Below are 21,870 nucleotides of genomic sequence, written 5' to 3'. Positions count from 1 at the left end.
AATTTTAAATCAAGAAATATAAGACATCTACTATTTCTATAGCAAATTCCAGGTTTTATCTTTACATTTTCTAATTCTAATGCTATAGCTTTTAAGTCAATGATCATAACTTCTACCAGAATCATTAATTTATAATATTCCTTACATCACTTTAATTTTCTCCTTTTCATACTTCTCCTTTCTCCTCCCCTTTCCTTGTTTTCTTTCTTTCTCTATTTGATTCTTTGTGATATTTCACTCATGTGAACCCTACAAGTGATATAAAAAATATGCAGTTATTATAGCAGTCATCATTTTATGACATATTACTTCCCTGAGAAGAGAATTGTTGAAGACTATAAAGAAGGCAAACATTTTTTGATAACACAGGTTTTAAAATTTTGAGATTTCATAACACAGGGAAAAGTTCATTGCAGTTCTTGTCTGATTGTTATAAACAAGGACAGGGCAAGAAAAGACGACTTTCACTAGACAGGGTTAGAATTATCCCTGGCAACCCTAAGAAGGGCTTTGGGAAACTTGGGGCGTTCAGGTAGAATTTGAGAAAACTGTTTTGAGAGTGTTTATTTTGCTGTCCTGTTCACGTTTCCCTCTGGCAAACACAGGGTTAAAGATCAGTGTGTTGCTCACACAGGGTCATCGCAAAATAAAATGTTTTCAGCTCTCCTGAGCTGACATCTCATCAGCACTAACAGCTTGACCCTGCACCCCAACGGTAGAGAGCACACACCTGTCTTTAAAATGTGTGAACCGAATTTTATCTGCAATGATTTTTCTTCTTACCCTTTGATCTGTCAACCATTTCTTCACAATGTCAAAAGCCTGGCTCGAATGGTGGTCAAACTCAGTAGCACACAATTTCTAGCCTGATCCTGAATTCACGCAATCAAAACTCTTTTTTTTTTTTTTAATTCAGACTCAACCTGCAGCAGTGAAGACAGCATCCTTGAGCCACTTCTTCTTCACTTAAGCTTTTTGGAGAATGAATATAACGAGGTTACAAAGAAATGGAAAAGATGCCTTTTACGAGTTGTACTATAACGCACGCATGTAAAGAAATATGTTCCCCTGTGATTCCTTGAAAAACTAAATCCCTTCTTAGTACTATTGCCATTGCCCAGAATATTTAGTTCTAAATATTTTGAAGGAACTTCAAAAATAGTTTCCCAAGTGTGTCCAAAAAAAAAAATCAACATTATCGATTTGTTTTCACAAGATGGTCAGCTCGTCTATTATCATCCCCACTTCTCTTTCTTCACCTGACCTCCTGAGCTATCCTGTGACGGTTGATTCACTTGCATTTAGCAGGCATTTGAGGGCAGTCAGGCTCTCTCAGTGAACTGAACTTCTGACATCTGCACTGTCAAATTCTTCCTCTACCTCCCTCTGTTCCATCATTAGAGCCTTTTTTTCCTCTACAGGCCTAGTGTTCACTTCGTTTTGTTGATTATGTTGCTGTCATTGTTTGTTTGTTTGGGGTAGTTTTTGTTTTTGGTTTTTTGATTGGTTGGTTGGTTGGGTGGTGGTGGTGGTGGTTGTGGTGGTGGTTTGATAATTGGACTAAAAGCAGACCTCCTAACCATGGAACCTGAAATTAGAATTATATCAATGAATACCTCAGGGGTTCATACTAGAAGTAACTAGAGGACACCTGTGGTTCTTGAAAATGATTACTCAACTTGGTATCGTGACGATCAGAAGGCATTTTAATGTCAAGCCTTAATTATATTTCTTTCACCTTGCTGCCATGCTGCATGTTCCTTTTTGTTATTTCCAACTGAACCTCTTCCTAGATATCTCACGGGAAACTCAACCAAACATCTTTAAAAAGGGTTTCTCTCTCTACGGATCTGTTCCTCTTTGTGTCTGTATTTTAATGATTACTAGCATTTACAGGGGCTGGAGAGAGAACTCAACAGTGAAGAGGTGCTCTTCCAGGTCTCCTTCTCAGCACTCACATGGTAACTCAGTACTGTTTTTACTGCGGGTCCAGGGGTTCTAACCCTCTCTTCTGGCCTCTGCAGGTGCTGTGCTTATGTGGTACCCAAATAAACATGTACAAAACACCCACAAATACAAAAAAAATAAAATAATCTTTAACTACTGAAAATACATTTACATTGCCTAAGAGAAATTGATTTCTTATACAAATGCTGCTGTTTCTATAGTGAATCTAATGTTAATAATTACATAAAATCTGAGATCAGCTTTAGATTATTTTTTCTTTTTAATTATTTATTCTTTATATAATTTTATTTTATTCACATTGATGTCTTGCCTGGATGTATGTCTGTGTGAGCATGTCAGATCCTCTGGAACTAGAGTGATAGGTAGGTGTTTACTACCAAGTGGGTGCTGGAAATTGAGTCCAGGTCCTCTGGAAGAGCTGCTAGTGCTATTAACCATTGAGGTATCTCTCCACTTACCCTCAAGATTCTTTTTCTACCATGACAAATACTATTAACACTGTATTTGTGGATGTTTGTCATTGATATTTAAAACTTCTTATTCCTACAATTATATCTCGCTAATCATTCTCTTACATGCCTGTTAGGATGGACATTCCACAGAGATTATTCATGTCATTATATGAATTAAAACATCTTTGTTCTTTCCTATAACTTTCAAAACAATTTTAAAATTGTTGATAAGAATTGTAGTTTTGCCGGGCGGTGGTGGTGCACGCCTTTAATCCCAGCACTTGGGAGGCAGAGGCAGGCGGATTTCTGAGTTATAGGCCAGCCTGGTCTACAGAGTGAGTTCCAGGACAGTCAGGGCTACACAGAGAAACCCTGTCTCGAAAAACCAAAAAAAAAAAAAAAAAAAAAAAGAATTGTAGCTGTAATCACAGCTAATTCTACCTGTTCCTCACTGAAGCCATCAATTTCCAGCAGGATGCATCTGAGACATATTCGTTCTCCCTGTCTATGCTATAGCTTGAGTGGTCTTCTCATATATGACAATAACTGTTCTTTATTTATCTTAACCACAATATCATCATTCACTACATAAACTGTCATCTATAATAGGCTTCCATAAGGACGGGAGCTGTCATCCAGCTTCTGGTACTAAGCTTGTGATAAACTGCAGTGTGTCCCATCAAAGATGACCTTGTTCTAATCACTAGAAACTTCGAATATATTGTATGGATGGCAACAGCATATTACTATATCATGTGACAATCAAAGACATTACACTGGAGCTTCTGGGTAGGTACAGAGGTATCATGGTATACTTGAATGTGGAAGAAGACATATGAAAGTCTGGAAGGCACAATGAGGAAAAAAACTTAACAAGGATGATTTTTGAAGATGAAGTAAGAGTGCTCTAAGATACATATGTGGAAGAGCTTGAAAATTCATGGGAAGCAGTGTTTTCCCTAAAGACTACAAAAAGTAATGGAACACTGAGAACATATAGATTTTAGCATACGAAGAGACATTTTAGACTTCTGACCAAAAGACTATGAGATTACAACTTGTGCTATAGCAGAATCCTGTTGATTCAGAAAAGATAATACACTTACAAACACACACAGACACACACACACGCACACACACACACACATGCACAGACACACACACACTTGCTCCACATTTTTATTATATTCTCTTTCACATTGCTAATATTATAAATTTCAGATTACAGAAAAGATATAAAGGATAACATGTAGAGATATAAAACTCAACACGTGCAGATATAAAGTCAGCACTAGAAATGCTTGACTAGGAATGCTTGACATTGCCTTTAGAGTTGCAAGGAAAGGCTTACACTGCATCAGCAACAAATGCAGAAAACAGTAGAAAACGAGGTAAGAATGAGGAGTGACATGAAAACTGTCCCCAGGGTCCCCTCCCAGTCACTTATTTCTGTTTCACTGTAAAATTGAACACAGTTCATACAGAATTGTTACAAAGTTGACAAGTAGCTCAGGGGGAAGAACCTTAGTATTCCTTGGCATCCTATGATATTAAAATAACCTATGGGCCCATTACATCGTCAATTCCTCTATATAAGATTGACAATAGACTCCTGTAACTGTTTTGTCTTGAAGAATAAGAAAACATTTACTCATATGATAATTTATGGGTTAAGTTCAGAACACTAGAACACCTCTACTCCATAAGGTCATACAGAAACCTATCATAGCATCTCTGACTTCTACTGTGGCTTCAGTCTCAGCCACTATTGTGTTCAAATATTAGCCATGAGGAATGATGAAGAAAGGGTGAAGGCTTTCATGTTAAGCTTAATCTGAGATAGACCCACTCTCTCTCAAGGGAACTGTGAGACATGAGAACACTGACATACAAGGCAGACTGGAAAGACTGTCTAGCCTGGAACCAAGAAGGCACAATACTTAGGTGGACAACTAGTATTCTTACAGAATAAATGTGTAGGTTAATGAAGACAGCTGATGAGACCTCAAATAAGTCAGATACTGGTGAACTTTTAGAATTATCCTCAGTGTTGAGACATAGCTCTAGAATTAGAATTATTTCCAAATGACATAGAAGTGTGAACATTTTAGCCTTCTTTTCATAAAAGTATGTGCCTTGGATGTAGACATAGAAACTGGAGTGATACCCAAATGAATCAGTTGGTCCTGGCTGCCCATCTTGTAGGTCCTTTTTGGGAGACACTCATCCCCTTATTTCAAGAGCTGAGTCCTTGAAAAGGAAATCAAGAAAAGGAACACATTGAATAGCTATTAATATTTCACCTTTGCTTACCCTTACATAGATTAAAATTGATCTAACATTGTTAGCCTCTTGTGAAGAATGTAGCAGGAAGAGATATGGGAAACATCTTCCTTACAAATATGCCTTGCTCATCAAAGCTCTGATTATTCAGTCATTTCACTTATATTCAGAAATCTATCAATTTGACGATTGCCTTTTGCTGTTGACTACTGGCTTCATTTGAAAGGTTTACTACAGCTTGTGACCCTGTGGTCAGAAAAAGCTTGAGAACTGGAGGTTAACAAGCGAGGAAGCCAAGTTCCGCCTGGATGCTGGAAATTAAAGTAGAAGAATACGAACCATATGTCAGAGGTGTGAAGTCATCAATGCTCAAAATCAAATCAAAATCATAACTTTAGGCAACAGGAAAATAATGGATCAAAGAAATCAGTGGTGGTGCTAATAGAAACTTGACATAGTTTGAACCCAGGCACAGGCAAGTAGAACAGCAGTTATGCTGAAAATATACACTCTAGAGGCACACTGAACACACCTAAGTGAAGAGTGTGGATGTCAATGTCAGGAGTATGTCACATGCTGGCCTTGAAAAGAACTTTTACAGTTAATTATATCATCAGGCGAACCAATTAAGTAAATTACTATTCTGATAACATCTAACTAAATTCAGCCACTCTGAAAAAAGGGTGAAAGGTCATAGCATTAAGCAATTGAGGTCTGGGTAAGAATAGAACTAAACAGAAATAACACGAAGCATAGAGGCGGTTAGGTATACAAAATGTAAGGGCCAATGTATAAAATATCCCCAGGGGTTCATATTTACATCACTAGTATGCAGGTTTATTTTGCTGGGATATAGTACACACACATACAACTATGTGTGCTACATATATTATATACACATACATACAGACATGCGTGCACTCACGTGTGTGTGTGTGTGTGTGTGTGTGTGTGTGTGTAAGTAATTCCTCCCAAATTTTATTCCTATTTACTAGAATCCACTACAGTTAGGTGTAGCAGTCATTGAGGTCTAGTTGGTCAATGAAATGGGCATGGAAGTGTGCATAATACTTCAAGACCTATTCTGAAGCACTCCCTACTCCCATGCCTCTCTTGTCCACTACTAACCTGCTAATGGCAAAGAACCAGTGGAAAACTTGAGGCCACAGAGATGGTGTATGACTATGCAGGAAGAATGCAAGAATGTAGCAAAGTTTCTTCTTTCCACTACAATCTGCACTGAGCTATGCTCGTTGATAAGAAAATCATTCCTTTCTGTTAATTCTTTGAAGTCCCACTGTTGATTACTGTAACAATTTGCTATTCTGAAAACTGTGTGTGGGTATTTTACTGATGGCTTATGGTGACTCACCAGGGCAAACTGTGCAACGTAAGAAATATGTTTTACTTAAAGCACATTTTAAAGTACATGCCTAAGGCCTGGACAGATGACTCAGCTCTTAACATGGAGGCTCCCAAACAAATGTGATTTCAGTGCCAGAGGATTTCACATACTCTTTTGACTTCTTCATAACTGCAAACAGGTTGTAACCAGACAAATATGCAGGCAAAATATTCATACACATACATTTGTAAGCATTAAAAAATTGAGTGCATGCCGGAGGATGGGAAGTTGAAAACGCTATGCACATATAGTAAATGCTTATTTAAGAAAAAATAATAATTAGAAATTTTAATAGCTTTAATATGCATCTCTTGTAATCATCTTCAAAACTTATTCTAAGCAATTTTCACCAAATGAGAATTTGTTGGTTTGAGGAAAAGGGAGAAATGAAATACCTGCGATGCACATTTTTACTTGTTGCTAGACATAGATGGGACCTCATGTCAGCCTGACAATCTGTGGATTCATTCAGACTAGGGGCCTGTCATGAAAGAGCATCACATAAAAAATGACAAGTGTGGATGCTTTCTCATACCAACTGCAGATGTTTATGAAAGCATCAAAACACACAGTCTGCAAGTCATTACCCAATAGTAGGTTGTGATCAGCTTTCATATCTGTATCTTCAGAGAATGCTGACATAGTCAGAGGTGATCTCATTATAGTCGATAAAGAAAGAAATCTGCTCCTTATACCATCTATAACTTGTATTCTCATAAACACATACATAAGTACATGTGATTTGTATATATCACATTAACTTGTATTCTCATAAACACATACATAAGTAAGTGCATGTGATTTGGATATATCAATCCAAGATATCTTTAATTTGTAGTGCAGAACTCATGCCTCAAATTCTGATGCTCAAAGTACAGAAGAGGCTGCTCAAAGCCTTATTAATAGAATCAGGAGGTTTTCTGTGTCATTTCCATGGTGTATTCCATTCTAGAGAAAGATCCTAAATCTGCTATTGCTAACACAAGAGTCTAAAGTAGGTGGGAATAAACAAAAATCAATTCCGCTCATTTATTGTCTAATGTCCTGACTGCAAGCAATAAGTCCCAAAGAGAAGAAGAATCTAGAAGGTAAGAGTGTCAGCTAATGAAGCATTCGAAATTTCCAGATGTATATCTAAGTGTAGTGTCTGTTCATTTCCTTTTTATTAAATTGAAATATACTCTCCTAAAATATTTTTGAAAAGCAATGTAATATATATTAAGCCTAATATATACTAATGTATTATTGTGTGTGTGAGTATATATATATATATATGAGTGTATGTGAAGGTATGTATATATGTGAATATGTATATAAACGTATTTATGTGTATGTGTGTGTGTGTATATATGTGTGTATGTGCTTATGAGTATGTGTGTGTGCATCTAGACATGTTTATATCTCTCTCTCTTTCTGTCTCTGTGTGTGTGTGTGTGTGTGTGAGAGAGAGAGAGAGAGAGAGAGAGAGAGAGAGAGAGAGAGAGAGATCGTTTTATGGACATATAGATTTGATTCAGATTTTAAAATCTTTCTCTGTATAAGGTAAGTGATTTCCTTCTCTGATTTCTGCTCTGAGCATTAAAGCTCCTTCACACAACTGGGACTTAATTATCCTCATGGACAACTTTATCTTACCTCTTCCTTTCTGGCTCAGGACCAGGACTTGGGAATTGCCCCTACTGGGCTTATTTCTTGACTCTTCATAGGTGTTGATGGCCTTTTCTTGTTACTGAATCCAAGTCCATCCTAATTCAGTACACAGAAGAGGTGTTAAAAAACTCTTTCATAACATCCTGGAAAACCCCCAGTCTTTTGTGTAGGTTGGTATGTGACACTGCTAAGCTATATAAAATCAAAAGTAATCTTATAAATAAATCATTAAAAAGATAAAACAGTAAATGCCTTGTTCTTAGAAAAATTCTGTTGAAATTTTGACTTTGCTACCCAATAAGAGCCATAAGAGGGTTAGAAAAGTACATTACCACTCTGAAATGTTTTAGAAAGCACCTAAAGTTGTAGATATTAATACTATTGTCCTAACAAAACAAGATTAACTCAAAGATATCCCAAAATGTCCCTAGCTATGTTGCAATTGCAATTATAATGTAATATAAACTCTCTCATAGAACTATACAAATATATATATGCTTATATATAATCATTTGATCATAAAAATGATCTTGATTAAAAGCTAAGTTTAGAGGAATGTGTAAATATCTAAATACATAATAATGTATTTATATATTCAGATGTACCAGCATGTAAAGTGAACAGAAAAATATTAAGAGATGAGTATGGGAGGCCTGCGGGTGAGTGCACCCAGGAGTCCGCCAGACACATTCTGGGGGATCCATAGAACCCATAGCCAGTGCTAGCACGCCCCTTCTGCCGCTCGCCCCTCCTCCAATCTAAGGCCTGCGGGTGAGTGCACCCAGGAGTCCGCCAGACACATTCTGGGGGATCCATAGAACCCATAGCCAGCGCTAGCACGCCCCTTCCGCCACTTGCCCCTCCTCCAGTCTGAGGCCTGAGGGTGAGTGCACCCCGAATTCCGCCAGACACATTCTGGGGGATCAATAGAACCCATAGCCAGCGCTAGCACGCCCCTTCCGCCACTCGCCCCTCCTCTGGTCTGAGGCCTACAGGTGAGTGCACCCTGGATTCTGCCAGACACATTCTGGGGGATTCATAGAACCCATAGCCAGCACTAGCACGCTCCTTCTGCCGCTCGCCCCTCCTCTGGTCTGAGGAATGCGGGTGAGTGCACCCCAGATTCTGCCAGACATATTCTGGGGGATCCACAGATCCCACAACCAGCTTTAGGTAGGAAAACCCACATACTACCCTGAGCTCATAGCTGGGTGCCCTGAGTGCTCAGAATCCAGCAGATACCCCTCCCCGCCCCCCTCCCCCGCGCCCCTGCCGGCTACCACCCCCCTTCTGCCCATCTCCCGGGTCTGAGTCCCGGACCAGACCTCTACCAGGTCTGCAGTTGTGTGGACCCCGGATACCGCCTGAGACATACTGGAAGGTCCACTCAACGCAGAGCCACAGAGGAACAACTGAACTCAGAGTGTCAGACAACATATCCTGAGATATCCAAGAGGAGACACTGCACCCAGAACAGCAGACATCTAGCTGGACTGCTACCTTGGAGGCACCATATCCTGAGGCATCCTAGAGATACCACTGTAATCAGGGCAGCTGGAAAAAATCACAGAGACATCTGGACTCCTAGAAGACCAAACACAAGCGAGACAACTGGAAAGACAGGCTTCAATCAGAGACAGAAGTACAGGTAGCACTAGAATTAACCAGATGGCAAAAGGCAGGCGCAAGAACTTAAGCAACAGAAACCAAAGTTACATGGCATCATCAGAACCCAGTTCCCCCATCATAGCAAGCCCTGAACACCCCATCACACCAGAAAAGCAGGATTCAGAATTAAAATCACTTCTCATGATGATGATAGAGGACTTTAAGAAAGACATAAATAACACTCTCAAAGAACAGATAGAAACCCTTAGAGAGGAAACACAAAAATCCCTTAAGGAATTGCAAGAAAATGCAACCAAACGGGAGAAGGAATTAAACAAAACCATGCAGGATCTAAAAATGGAAGTAGAAACAATAAAGAAATCACAAAGGGAGAACACCCTGGAGATAGAAAACTTAAAAAAATGATCAGGAGTCATAGACACAAGTATTACCAACAGAATACAAGAGATGGAAGAGAGAATCTCATGTGCAGAAGATACCATGGAAAACATAGACACAACTGTCAAAGAAAATGCAAAATACAAAAAGCTACTAACCCAAAATATACAAGAAATCCAAGACACAATGAGAAGGCCAAACCTAAGGATAATAGGAATAGATGAGGGGGAAGACTCCCAACTTAAAGGACCAGTAAATATTCTCAACAAAATTATAGAGGAAAACTTCCCTAACCTAAAGAAAGAGATGTCCATAAATATACAAGAAGCCTACAGAACTCCAAATAGTTTAGACCAGAAAAGAAATACTTCCCGCCACATAATAGTCAAAACATCAAATGTACAAAACAAAGAAAAAATACTAAAAGCAGTAAGGGAAAAAGGCAAAGCAACATATAAAGGCAGACCTATAAGAATTACACCAGACTTCTCACCAGAGACCATAAAAGCCAGAAGATCCTGGACCGATATCATACAGACCCTAAAAGAACATAAATGTCAGCCCAGACTACTATACCCAGCAAAACTGTCAATCATTATTGATGGAGAAACCAAAATATTCCATGACAAATCCAAATTTACACAGTATCTCAACACAAACCCAGCACTTCAAAGGATAATTGGTGGAAAACTTCATCACAAGGAGGGAAACTACAACCTAGAAAAAGCAGGAAAGTAATCTTCCAAAAACCGTAAAAGAAGGTATCTACATAAACATATCTCCACTGCCAATAACAAAAATAACAGGAAACAACACTCATTTTTCCTTAATATCTCTTAATATCAATGGACTCAATTCTCCAGTAAAAAGACATAGACTATCAGACTGGATCCGTAAACAGGACCCAGTATTTTGCTGCATTCAGGAAACGCACCTCTGTGGAAAGGACAGACAGTACCTCAGAGTAAAAGGTTGGAAAACAATCTTCCAAGCAAATGGTCCCAAGAAACAAGCTGGAATAGCGATTCTAATATCAAATAAAATCAGTTTTCAACCAGAAGTAATCAAAAAAGATAAAGAAGGACACTTCATATTCATCAAAGGAAAAATGTACCAAGAGGAACTTGCAATTCTCAACATCTATGCCCCAGATGTAAGGGCACCCACATACATAAAAGACACTTTACTAAAACTTAAAGCATACATTGCACCCTACACAATAATAGTGGGAGATTTCAACACCCCACTCTCAACTATGGACAGATCATGGAAACAGAAACTAAATCGAGACACAATGAAACTAACAGAAGTTATGAACCAATTGGACTTAACTGACATCTATAGAACATTTCATCCTAAAACAAAAGAATATACCTTCTTCTCAGCACCTCATGGTACCTTCTTGAAAATAGACCATATAATTGGTCACAAAACAGGCCTCAACAGATACAAAAAGATTGAAATAATCCCCAGTACCTTATCAGACCACCATGGATTAAGACTTGTCTTTGACATGGACAAAAACAACAGAAAACTGACATACACTTGGCAACTGAACAATGCTCTACTCAATGATAACTTGGTCACGGAAGAAATTAAGAAAGAAATTAAAGACTTTTTAGATTTAAATGAAAATGAGGACACATCATATCAAAACATGTGGGACTCATTGAAAGCAGTACTAAGAGGAAAATCATAGCTCTAAGTGCTCACAAAAAGAAAGTGGAAAGAGCATACATTAACAACTTGACAGCAAACCTGAAAGCATTAGAACAAAAAGAAGCTATTATAACCAAGAGGAGTAGACGGCAGGAAACAATCAAACTCAGGGCTGAAATCAACCAAGTGGAAACAAAAAGAACTATACAAAATATCAACAAAACCAGGAGCTGGTTCTTTGAGAAAATCAACAAGATAGACAAACCCTTAGCCAGACTAACCAAAGGGCGCAGAGACAGCATTCAAATTAATAAAATCAGAACTGAAAAGGGAGACATAACAACAGAAACAGAGGAAATTAAAAAAATTATCAGATCCTACTACAAAGGCCTATACTCAACAAAATTGGAAAATCTAGAGGAAATGGACAATTTTCTAGATAGATACCAGGTATCAAAGTTAAACGAGGAGCAGATAAACCACCTAAACAGTCCCATAACGCCTAAAGAAATAGACACAGTCATTAAAAATCTTCCCACCAAAAAATATCCGGGGCCAGATGGTTTCAGTGCAGAATTCTTTCAGAGCTTCAAGGAAGACCTAATACCAATCCTCTTCAAGTTATTCCATCGAATAGAAACAGAAGGAACACTACCCAATTCATTCTATGAAGCTACCATTACACTCATACCTAAACCACAGAAAGACCCAACAAAGAAAGAGAACTACAGACCAATCTCTCTTATGAATATTGATGCAAAAATACTCAATAAAATTCTCGCAAACCGAATCCAACAACACATCAAAACAATTATCCATCAAGATTAAGTAGGCTTTATCCCAGGAATGCAGGGATGGTTCAATATTCGGAAATCCATCAATGTAATCCACTACATAAATAAACTCAAAGAGAAAAACCACATGGTCATCTCACTGGATGCTGAGAAAGCATTTGACAAAATTCAACATCCCTTCATGTTAAAAGTCTTGGAAAGATCAGGAATACAAGGCCCATATCTAAACATAGTAAAAGCAATATACAGCAAGCCAGTAGCCAACATCAAACTAAATGGAGAGAAACTTGAAGCAATCCCACTAAGATCAGGGACTAGGCAAGGCTGCCCACTCTCACCTTACCTCTTCAATATAGTACTGGAAGTCTTAGCCAGAGCAATTCGACAACCAAAGGAAGTCAAAGGGATACAGATAGGAAAGGAAGCAGTCAAAATTTCACTATTTGCAGATGATATGATAGTATACTTAAGAGAACCTAAAACTTCCACCAGAGAACTCCTAAACCTGATAAACAACTTTAGCAATGTGGCTGGATATAAAATCAACTCAAACAAATCAGTAGCCTTCCTCTATTCAAAGGATAAACAGGCAGAGAAAGAAATTAGGGAAATGACACCCTTCACAATAGCCACAAATAAAATAAATTATCTTGGAGTGAATCTAACAAAGCAAGTGAAAGATCTGTATGACAAGAACTTCAAGTCTCTGAAGAAAGAAATTAAAGAAGATCTCAGAAGATGGAAAGATCTTCCATGCTCCTGGATTGGCAGGATTAACTTAGTAAAAATGGCTATCCTGCCAAAAGCAATCTACAAATTCAATGCAATACCCATCAAAATTCCAAATCAATTCTTCATAGAGATAGAAAGAGCAATTTACAAATTCATTTGGAATAACCAAAAACCTAGGATAGCAAGAACTATTCTCAACAATAAAAGAACCTCTGGGGGAATCACCATTCCGGACCTCAAACTGTACTACAGAGCAGTAGTGATAAAAACTGCATGGTATTGGTACAGAGACAGACAGGATGATCAATGGAATAGAATTGAAGACCCAGAAATGAACCCGCACACCTATGGTCACTTGATCTTTAACAAGGGAGCTAAATCCATCCAGTGGAAAAAGGACAGCATTTTCAACAAGTGGTGCTGGCTCAACTGGAGGTCAACATGTAGAAGAATGCAAATTAATTCATTCTTATCCCCCTGCACAAAGCTCAACTCCAAGTGGATAAAGGACCTTCACATAAAGCCAGATACACTGAAACTATTAGAAGAGAAGTTGAGGAAGACCCTCGAATACCTAGGCACAGGGGAAAAGTTCCTGAACAGAACACCAATGGCTTATGCTCTAAGATCAAGAATGGACAAATGGGACCTCATCAAATTGCAAAGCTTCTGTAAGGCAAAGGACACTGTCAACATGACAAAACGGCAACCAACAGATTGGGAAAAGATCATTACCAATCCTACATCCGATAGGGGGCTAATATCGAATATTTACAAAGAACTCAAGAAATTAGACACCAAACAACAAAATAACCCCATTAAAAAATGGGGTACAGAGCTAAACAAAGAATTCTCAACTGAGGAAACTCGAATGGCCAAGAAGCACCTTAAGAAATGCTCAACATCCTTAGTCATCAGGGAAATGCAAATCAAAACAACACTGAGATACCACCTCACACCAGTCAGAATGGCTAAGATCAAAAACTCAGGTGATAGTAGATGCTGGTGAGGATGTGAAGAAAGAGGAACACTCCTGCATTGTTGGTGGAGTTGCAAGCTGGTACAACCACTTTGGAAGTCAGTCTGGCGGTTCCTCAGAAAATTGGACATAGCACTACCTGAGGACCCAGCTATACCACTTCTGGGTATATACCCAGAAAATGCCCCAACAAATAACAAAGACATATGTTCCACTATGTTCATAGCAGCCCTATTTATAATAGCCAGAAGCTGGAAAGAACCCAGATGCCCTTCAACAGAGGAATGGATACAAAAAATGTGGTACATTTACACAATGGAATATTACTCAGCTATTAAAAATAATGAATTCGAGAAATTCTTAGGTAAATGGATGGAACTAGAAAATATCATCCTGAGTGAGGTAACCCAATCACAAAAGAACACACATGGTATTTACTCACTGATAAGCGGAGATTAGCCCAAAAAATTTGAAACAACAAAGATTCAACTACCAGACGACATGAAGCTCATGAAGAAGAAAGAACAAGTGAGGATGCCTAGGTCTTTCTTAGAAGGAGTAACTAAATAACCAAGGGAGCAAATATGGAGACAAAGTGTGGGTCAGAATCTGAAGGGGGGGTTGTAGGGAGACCATTGTGTCTGGGTATTCATTCCATAGGCAGTCACCAAAAATAGACGCTGATAGGGATGTCAGGATGGGAAAGCTGACAGCAGCCTGATAAGGCTGTCTCCTTAGAGGTCTCTCAGAGTCGGACATACCCAGAGACAGATACCCACAGCTATCCATTAATCTGATCAAAGTTCCCAATGGAGGAGTTAGAGAGTAAATTGAAGGAACCGTGAACTGTAAGGGCTGGTGGCCCCTTAAGGAGAGCAACAATACCAACCAGCCAGATCTCCCGAGGGTCTAAACCACCAGCCTAGGAGCACATAGGGAGAGACACATGACTCCAGCTGTATATGTAGGGGAGGATGGCCTTGTTGGGCATAGGTGGGAGACAAGATCATTGGTACCCTGAAGGCTGAGCACTGAGGGGGGGGGATCTGAGGGTGGGGAGGGAGGCTAGGGGTAGGTGGGTAAACACCTTCATAGAGGCAGGAGGAGGGGGGATGGGATAAGGGGTTCCTGGGTGGTGGGGGAAATATGGTATGGGGATAAAATTTGAAATCTAAATATTATATCCAATAAAAGAGGGGAAAAATAGAAAAGCGGTTAGAACCAACATTCTTAATAAAATGTCAGCCCTCTTTAAAAAAAAAAAAACTATCTTGATACTAAAATTTGTTTTGAGAATTGTATATTGCAGAATGATCAGCCTTGGTGTATCTACTCAACAAGCAAGCTGGGCAGACCTGCTCAAACCTCTGAGGTCCATGAATTCCATCTGGAGGCAGCGAAGACACAGCATCAGAGGATTATCAATTTGCTCTCCCCCCCAGCTCCTCTTCTAATATCTCAACACCCATAATCAGCTTGAAGAAGCTAATGATGAGTCAGCGCCCCTATTCCCTGGGCATGGGGACTAAGGTGGTAAATGTTGGGCTGTCTCTCTAGGGAAAAGTAGTGGTTTTGTCGGAATAGAGAGGATTAGCTAGGGTTTATTGCATAGCCATAACCTATTAGTAGAAATCTGTATAATTAATATCAAGATGAAGATATAAATTCTTAAATGGCACCAATTTACTTTGTTTACAAATTTTAAGGTTTTCATTGGCATGAGCTTCTTAGTGATATAAGAGTGAGATGAATATTGTTACTCTCATAGGCATTGTACCAGTATAACACATTTAGGAATACAAAGCTTAGACCCAGTCCTTCTTTAACTTTTTTTAACTGATTTGAGATGATCAGCCTGTGAGTTAAGGGACTATAGCAAATTCATGACTTGGAGTTTATTATAAGGGTGTTCTCTATGTTTTATTTAGAAATAGCTGAGTGGAGTTAACAGGCAACAGTCCAGATTACCTTACATGGATAGCTGGTTTTCAAAACATCAGAAATCCTTAGAATTGACATGACAAACATTTCTGTATTAATGTTCATTTTCATTAGAGATCTGTCTGCTCCAGACAGCTTCCTATGTTAAATTCTAAGAAGAAATTGAGCATCCTTGGAGTTACTCCAGTTGTGGTGAGACAGCCACTAGGCAAGAATTGCCACTTTCCTTCTACAGACAAATTACTGTCCAGAAAAGGACACACTTGCAGAATAGTCGACTGATTATATCTGCCTAGACAGAGTAATCAGCCCTTAATAATTCTGCAGCACTAAGGTCTGTCAGATGATCCTGGGCCAGAAGGCAGAAGAACAGATGCTCCAACGTTTTGAAGTAGAGCGAGTGTCCAGGTGTTCAGAGGTCTCTATAAATTGGCTAAGTTTTAGAAACTATGCTTTGTGCTTCCCACAATTTTAGTTAACTCAGTCATTCTGGATTTCTGACGGGGTTGAAAACTTATAGCTATTTACCTTGAGAGAAAAGATTTGAGTGGATGGTCGTCAGCTGACATTCATCCTAAAGCCAAGGAAAAAGCCAGGTTCAGAACTAAGTGTTTTAGTTAGGATAGATGACAGAGGTGCTGGTTAGTCAACAAAAGGATGGACTGGCTATTAGGACTATCTTGTCCCTCACTGGTACAAATTGGCATAATTATGCTTTAATTGTATTTTGAGAGAAAAGTTTCCTTTTAACAGGAAGGGTGATGTGTAGGAGGAGCTAAGGTGGGAGGAGTACTGAGAGGAAGAAAAGGAGTAAGAACAGGAGAAGAAGAAGGAGGGGAGAAGCTAGGTGATGAAAGAGAGATAGAGGGGGGAGACAGGGAGGCAGATGTTCATGTATCTCCACCAGTCAAAGATAGTTGATATATCTAGGTTGGGTAGTGGGTTACACCTCTGATTGAACAATACCAAACTTATAAAGCCTATGATTAACATTTTTTTTAAAAATGTATAAATGCAAAAAGGAAAAGGGGGCATGGGATAGGGGTTTTCTAAGGGGGGGGAATGGGGAAAGGGGATGGCATCTGAAGTGTAAATGAAAGATCTAATAAATAAAAAAAAAGAAAAAAATTGGAAATTTAAAATTATGAAGATTTTAAGTAAAAAAGTACATACCATTCCATGGTAAAAAAACAAACAAACAAACAAAAAAAAAAAACATGATGGTTTGGGGTGTTAATGTTGAGTTACAGTATTAGTTACCAGTTACAACAGGAAAACAAATACAAAGTGGTTTATGGTACTTTGATTTTTTTTCTTTTGTGTGACATAATGGAGTCAGAGTTTGCTGTATGTCTTCCTTTTGTCTTGGTGACTTTATAAGTTTCAATATATATTAGCTCATAAAATAATCCTTGGAAATTAAATTTACATAGGTCATTTTATGTGGCAATCAAATCTTAGAGTTTAAATACCTACTGTTTCTGCCTTATTACCCAGAATCTCTTATTTGTATTTCCTTTTGTCCTGGGGTTTGGTGGTACCTACTTATCTGTGTGAGAAGTCTGTTCCTTTATTTTTCCTGGTGTTCCCCTTTTGTAGGAACTGAATCATAATCTCTCCTGTTTGAACTATGTCTTTCACCTGTCCCCATCTACCTTGTCTCTTCCAAAGCGTTCTCAAAGTTTAAGACAATATTTTTTTACATCCCATTGATCCTTAGTTTTTATTTTTAAATAAAGTTTCTTCTAATAAAAGGAAAACAAAATAATCAAATTTACCTATTATAATACTATTTTATCTGTGTTTGAATTATAAAATCTATTATGCTTCTATTTCTGACCTATAGTGTTTTGAATAAAAATACTGTAATGTAAAAAAAAAAAAAAAGATGAGTATGGGCACAAGACATGAGTGCATTAATAAGAAAATATTTTATAAACTCCAGTGATACTCATAAATTAATATGAGATGTTCATAAATACAGAAATATTTGATTCAGAGGGAAGCATAAATTTTAAATACATAGTTTGCATTAAATACACTGTATGCGTTTAAAATTTTACATCTGCTGTGCCACTGAATTGGCCCAATGATTTTAAAACTCTCAGAGAAAAATAGTATTAGGTAAACTTCTTTCATACAGACTTTTTCAATTTCCCTCTAACACAACTGTAAACACCAAAATAAACACAGAAGAAAGTGCATCAACTTAGCAAATACCCACTGCATTCAATATCCAGAATGAATTGGAAAATGACTCAAAGTGAATTTGAAACATACCTGGTGGAGTTCCCAGAAAGAGAACACCTGTTCACCCGAGGCAACCATGAAATAAGAAAGGAAAGCAAAGGGCCCACAGGCCTCCCTCCTCATGCTGGCTGTTTGCCTAGCTACACCTTCTCTCTGACGCACCCCCACCCCACCCTATCCCTGACTACTTCTAAGACAAGACAGAGTTTTGACAACCTTCCAGATGGGCACTGAGGCGAGCATTGAGGCAGGCACTGTGGAGTCTCTTAATGCTGTTATGCCAGCACACTGGCACAGCTTTCTAAGAGCACATTAATAGTAGTACTTGCTTTGTGGTACGATTTTTCTCATTTGAACAAAAAAGAAATAGAAAGAAAGAAAGAAAGAAAGAAAGAAAGAAAGAAAGAAAGAAAGAAAGAAAGAAAGAAAGAAAGAAAGAAAGAGATGAAGAACAGTGTGTTTCAAGCATGCCAGGTATTGAACAAAGCCCTCTAGACACAAAGAGAAGGGGGTTACATGTGAGTTTGAATAACATTTTATCAAATACCAGAGGTGGGAAACTGAATTTCAGAGCCACTGTTGTTTGAAGCTGCACAAGTAATCTTGGCAGTCTCCAGCCAGCACTCCTAAAGCTCTCTGCCTTTAGTGTACCTTTCCTCAGATCCCTGTGGGACTGACGCTCTTGGAAGCAAATAAAGAAGGAAAGACTTCTGTGACTGATCCTGTTTGCAGTTGCTATCACACATGGAGCTCCTCCTTCCTGTCTGTGTCGTTTCCTATAGTGCAACCCATACTTCTGTCAGTGCATGAATACTCATTTCTCTGTACTTTATAAAATCTAAACAGACAACTCAGCTGCTAGGCTTGAAGTGGGAATAGGGAGAAAAAGACCTCCACTGTAGAAAGCTAATTTGACAGACAAGAATAAAGAGAGGAAGAGGAAGAGGAGGAGGAGAAGCAGAAGAATCAAAAGGAGGAGAAGAAGGAGAAACAGAAGAAAAGAAGGAGAAGGCTGTAGAAGGAAGAAGAGGAGGAGAAGACAAAAAGAGAAGAGGAAATAGACAAATTGTACAAACTACAAACCCAGTTTGCTGCTTGGTCCTGTTGTGTTTTCTTGTTATCTTCTCAGTCTGTGACTAGCCAAACAAAGGCACAAAGAATCATACAATAAAAAACACACTGCCTCTCGAAAGGACACACCTGTTAAAAACGAACAAACAAAGAAATATGAAAAAAGGTAGTGTCCTTGAAAACACAGCCAACCATGGGAGAAGGCGGTTCTCCAAAGCTATAGAAAAGGATCTTTGAAAACATCTGAGAAGAGATGCTTCATTGTTCGACTTCACAGCAGAGGGGCAAATACCATCAGTGATGGAAGAATATGCAAAATTGGATGCTTGTGACCTTATCTGCCTGAGCTTTTCCCCTGATACAACCCTGCTCCTGTAATCTGGGCACTATCCTGGACCATAAGAATGCCAGACACTCTTCAAACTAGAAGATTCTTTACTATTCCCTGCTGACAGCAGCTTCCTCCACCCGTCTTTGCCTTAGTCCTCCATACAAGAGATGCACAGCTGACCTAAGGGACATTTGCTCATGTTCCAAATACCTCATCATTTAGTTCTCCACTTCCTTACCTTTGCATCCTAAGATAGTTAAAAGTTCCCTACAGAGTCATATATTTGAACACTTACCTCCCAACTGCTGGCAATTTGGAAGGTTGTATATTCTTTGGGGTAAGGCCTGCGGAAGTCCTCAGTTAGTAGGAACAGGTATTTGAGGATGATAGCCATGCCTCATTTCTGTCCTTTGTGTCACCTAATTTGGTGGGACAAGATGTGCAAAGTCACATGAAGTAGAAACCTAAGAGTTCTTTAAAAAGTCAGTTGTATTGAATAGTGCTTTGCTACAGAAGACTCATGAAGAAATATTTCATTAAAATAGACACAGGTGAAAAGCTAAGGCAGACTCATGAAAAAAAATATTTCAGTAAAACAGACAGAGGGAAAAGAATTTTCTGCTAAACAAGCACATGAAAGGACACACGATAAAGGATCTTCACTAATGACACACATGTATTGGTCTGCCTTTCATTGCATAGTTGAGCTCCATTTGTTGGGACTCCATAGAGAAAAAAAATGCATCAATAAATTTCTAATAATATACTACAACTTTTTACCCCTTCCATGGACTCAGGCTGATTGACAGAATGATGCCAGCTGAGACAAACTCACATACTGAAACAAGACACATGCTGAAGCAAGACCCATGGAGGACGTATGATGTTTAGAGGGACTATAAAAATGACTCAACAGAAAATGACAGAGGCTGAATTTGGCTTGCCAGTAGAGCAAGCTATACAATACTTGTTGGTCTCACGTCTTCCCTAATCTTCACTTCGCGGAGGGAGGCACAGACAAGAACTTCTCCTGACATTCCTGCTACTTCCTCCTCCTACTGACTCATGCCAAGGCTGAGGCCTGGCTGTCTGTGCTATCCTGTTTGCCATTTGGCTCTACTAAACTAGAGTGTTAGTGTATTGTGAAGTATTTACAAATGGATTGAGCTGCCGCTGCAGACCTGTAACCTGAACTGCCAATTTCCAGTCAACACAGATGGGAGTTACTCAAAAGAACCATTTCTAAACAGGTCCACTTCCCTCGTATCCTCTCTTTTCCACTACCTATGGTGGCTGGTAGGCTAAAAGGGAAGTTAAAGTATATAAGAACAGTCATTAAAAATAGGCATTAAAAATTAAAATTACAGTCACAACCATATGAATCAGAATTGTCTTCCATGTTTTCCACAATAAGATGGACTGATATACACTGAAAGCAGCAGTTTATGTAAAACCTCCTGGGATTTAGTTTGATGTTTACATTGACACAGCAATGACCCAAGTAGTGAATACACAATCCAATGCTAACCTTCAGGATTGCCTCTAAATCAGTGGTTCTCAAACTTCCTAGTGCTGTGACCCATATTGTGGCGATGCCCAACCATAAAAATATTTCATTGCTACTTCGTTACTGTAATTTCACTACTGTTAAGAATCATAATCTGATATGCAGGATACCTGATATGTGACATTCAAGGGGGGTCACAACCCACAGGCTGAGAATTGCTGGTCTGAATAAACCCAACCTAGATTAATTTATTCACAAGAGGTGATAGAAGTAAGGGCGAGAAAGAGTTCAGTGAAACAGTAAACACACAGAAAATGTCATTTTCATTATTTAGAGCTATACCTTGGTGCCTAGAACAAAGTCTCGTCAGAGGTTTGTGCTCAGGGAATATGTTTGGAGTGGGGAAATAAAAGGCACCCACATTAGAGAAAACGGAGACAGAACCATATAAGGAAAGTGTGGTAACTCTATTACAATTCAAGTAGAAGGATGATAAGGATCTGACATCCATGAATAAAAAGTATATTGAGAATATAAAGACAGAGTCAAGTCCATTCCAGAGTATATTAAAAAGGGAGGGGGTGTAGGAAAAGAGATAAACTGTCCCTGGAATGGCTACGGTGAATATAAAGAAAGGAGAAGAGTAAAAAGAGAAATTTAATTTGTAAAGAAGAAGAAATAGAATAATTATCCTTAGAAACTGTAATAATAGCCAAAGAAAACTAAGGCTTAACGGTAAAAGATCATAGTTGGGCCTGTGTATGCAGATCTGAAGTTCTAATTATCTGAAACAAAACAATAATGCAAAACCCTTTAAGGAGCTGTTTATACTTAGCTGTTT

At 38.7% G+C, this 21,870-nt stretch overlaps 1 protein-coding gene across 4 annotated transcripts in view; it reads right to left on the bottom strand.

The window, feature by feature from the left end:
• Grm8 (glutamate metabotropic receptor 8) overlaps nucleotides 1-21,870 on the bottom strand; it is a 789,897-nt gene that overhangs the window by 226,717 nt on the left and 541,310 nt on the right. The window lies entirely within an intron of this gene.

The sequence above is a fragment of the Arvicanthis niloticus genome, chromosome 15, assembly GCF_011762505.2.
Source record: "Arvicanthis niloticus isolate mArvNil1 chromosome 15, mArvNil1.pat.X, whole genome shotgun sequence".
In the NCBI taxonomy this organism is placed as follows: Eukaryota; Metazoa; Chordata; class Mammalia; order Rodentia; family Muridae; genus Arvicanthis; species Arvicanthis niloticus.
The sequence above is the reverse complement of the archived record's forward strand: the minus strand, read 5'-3'. Positions and strand labels throughout refer to the sequence as shown.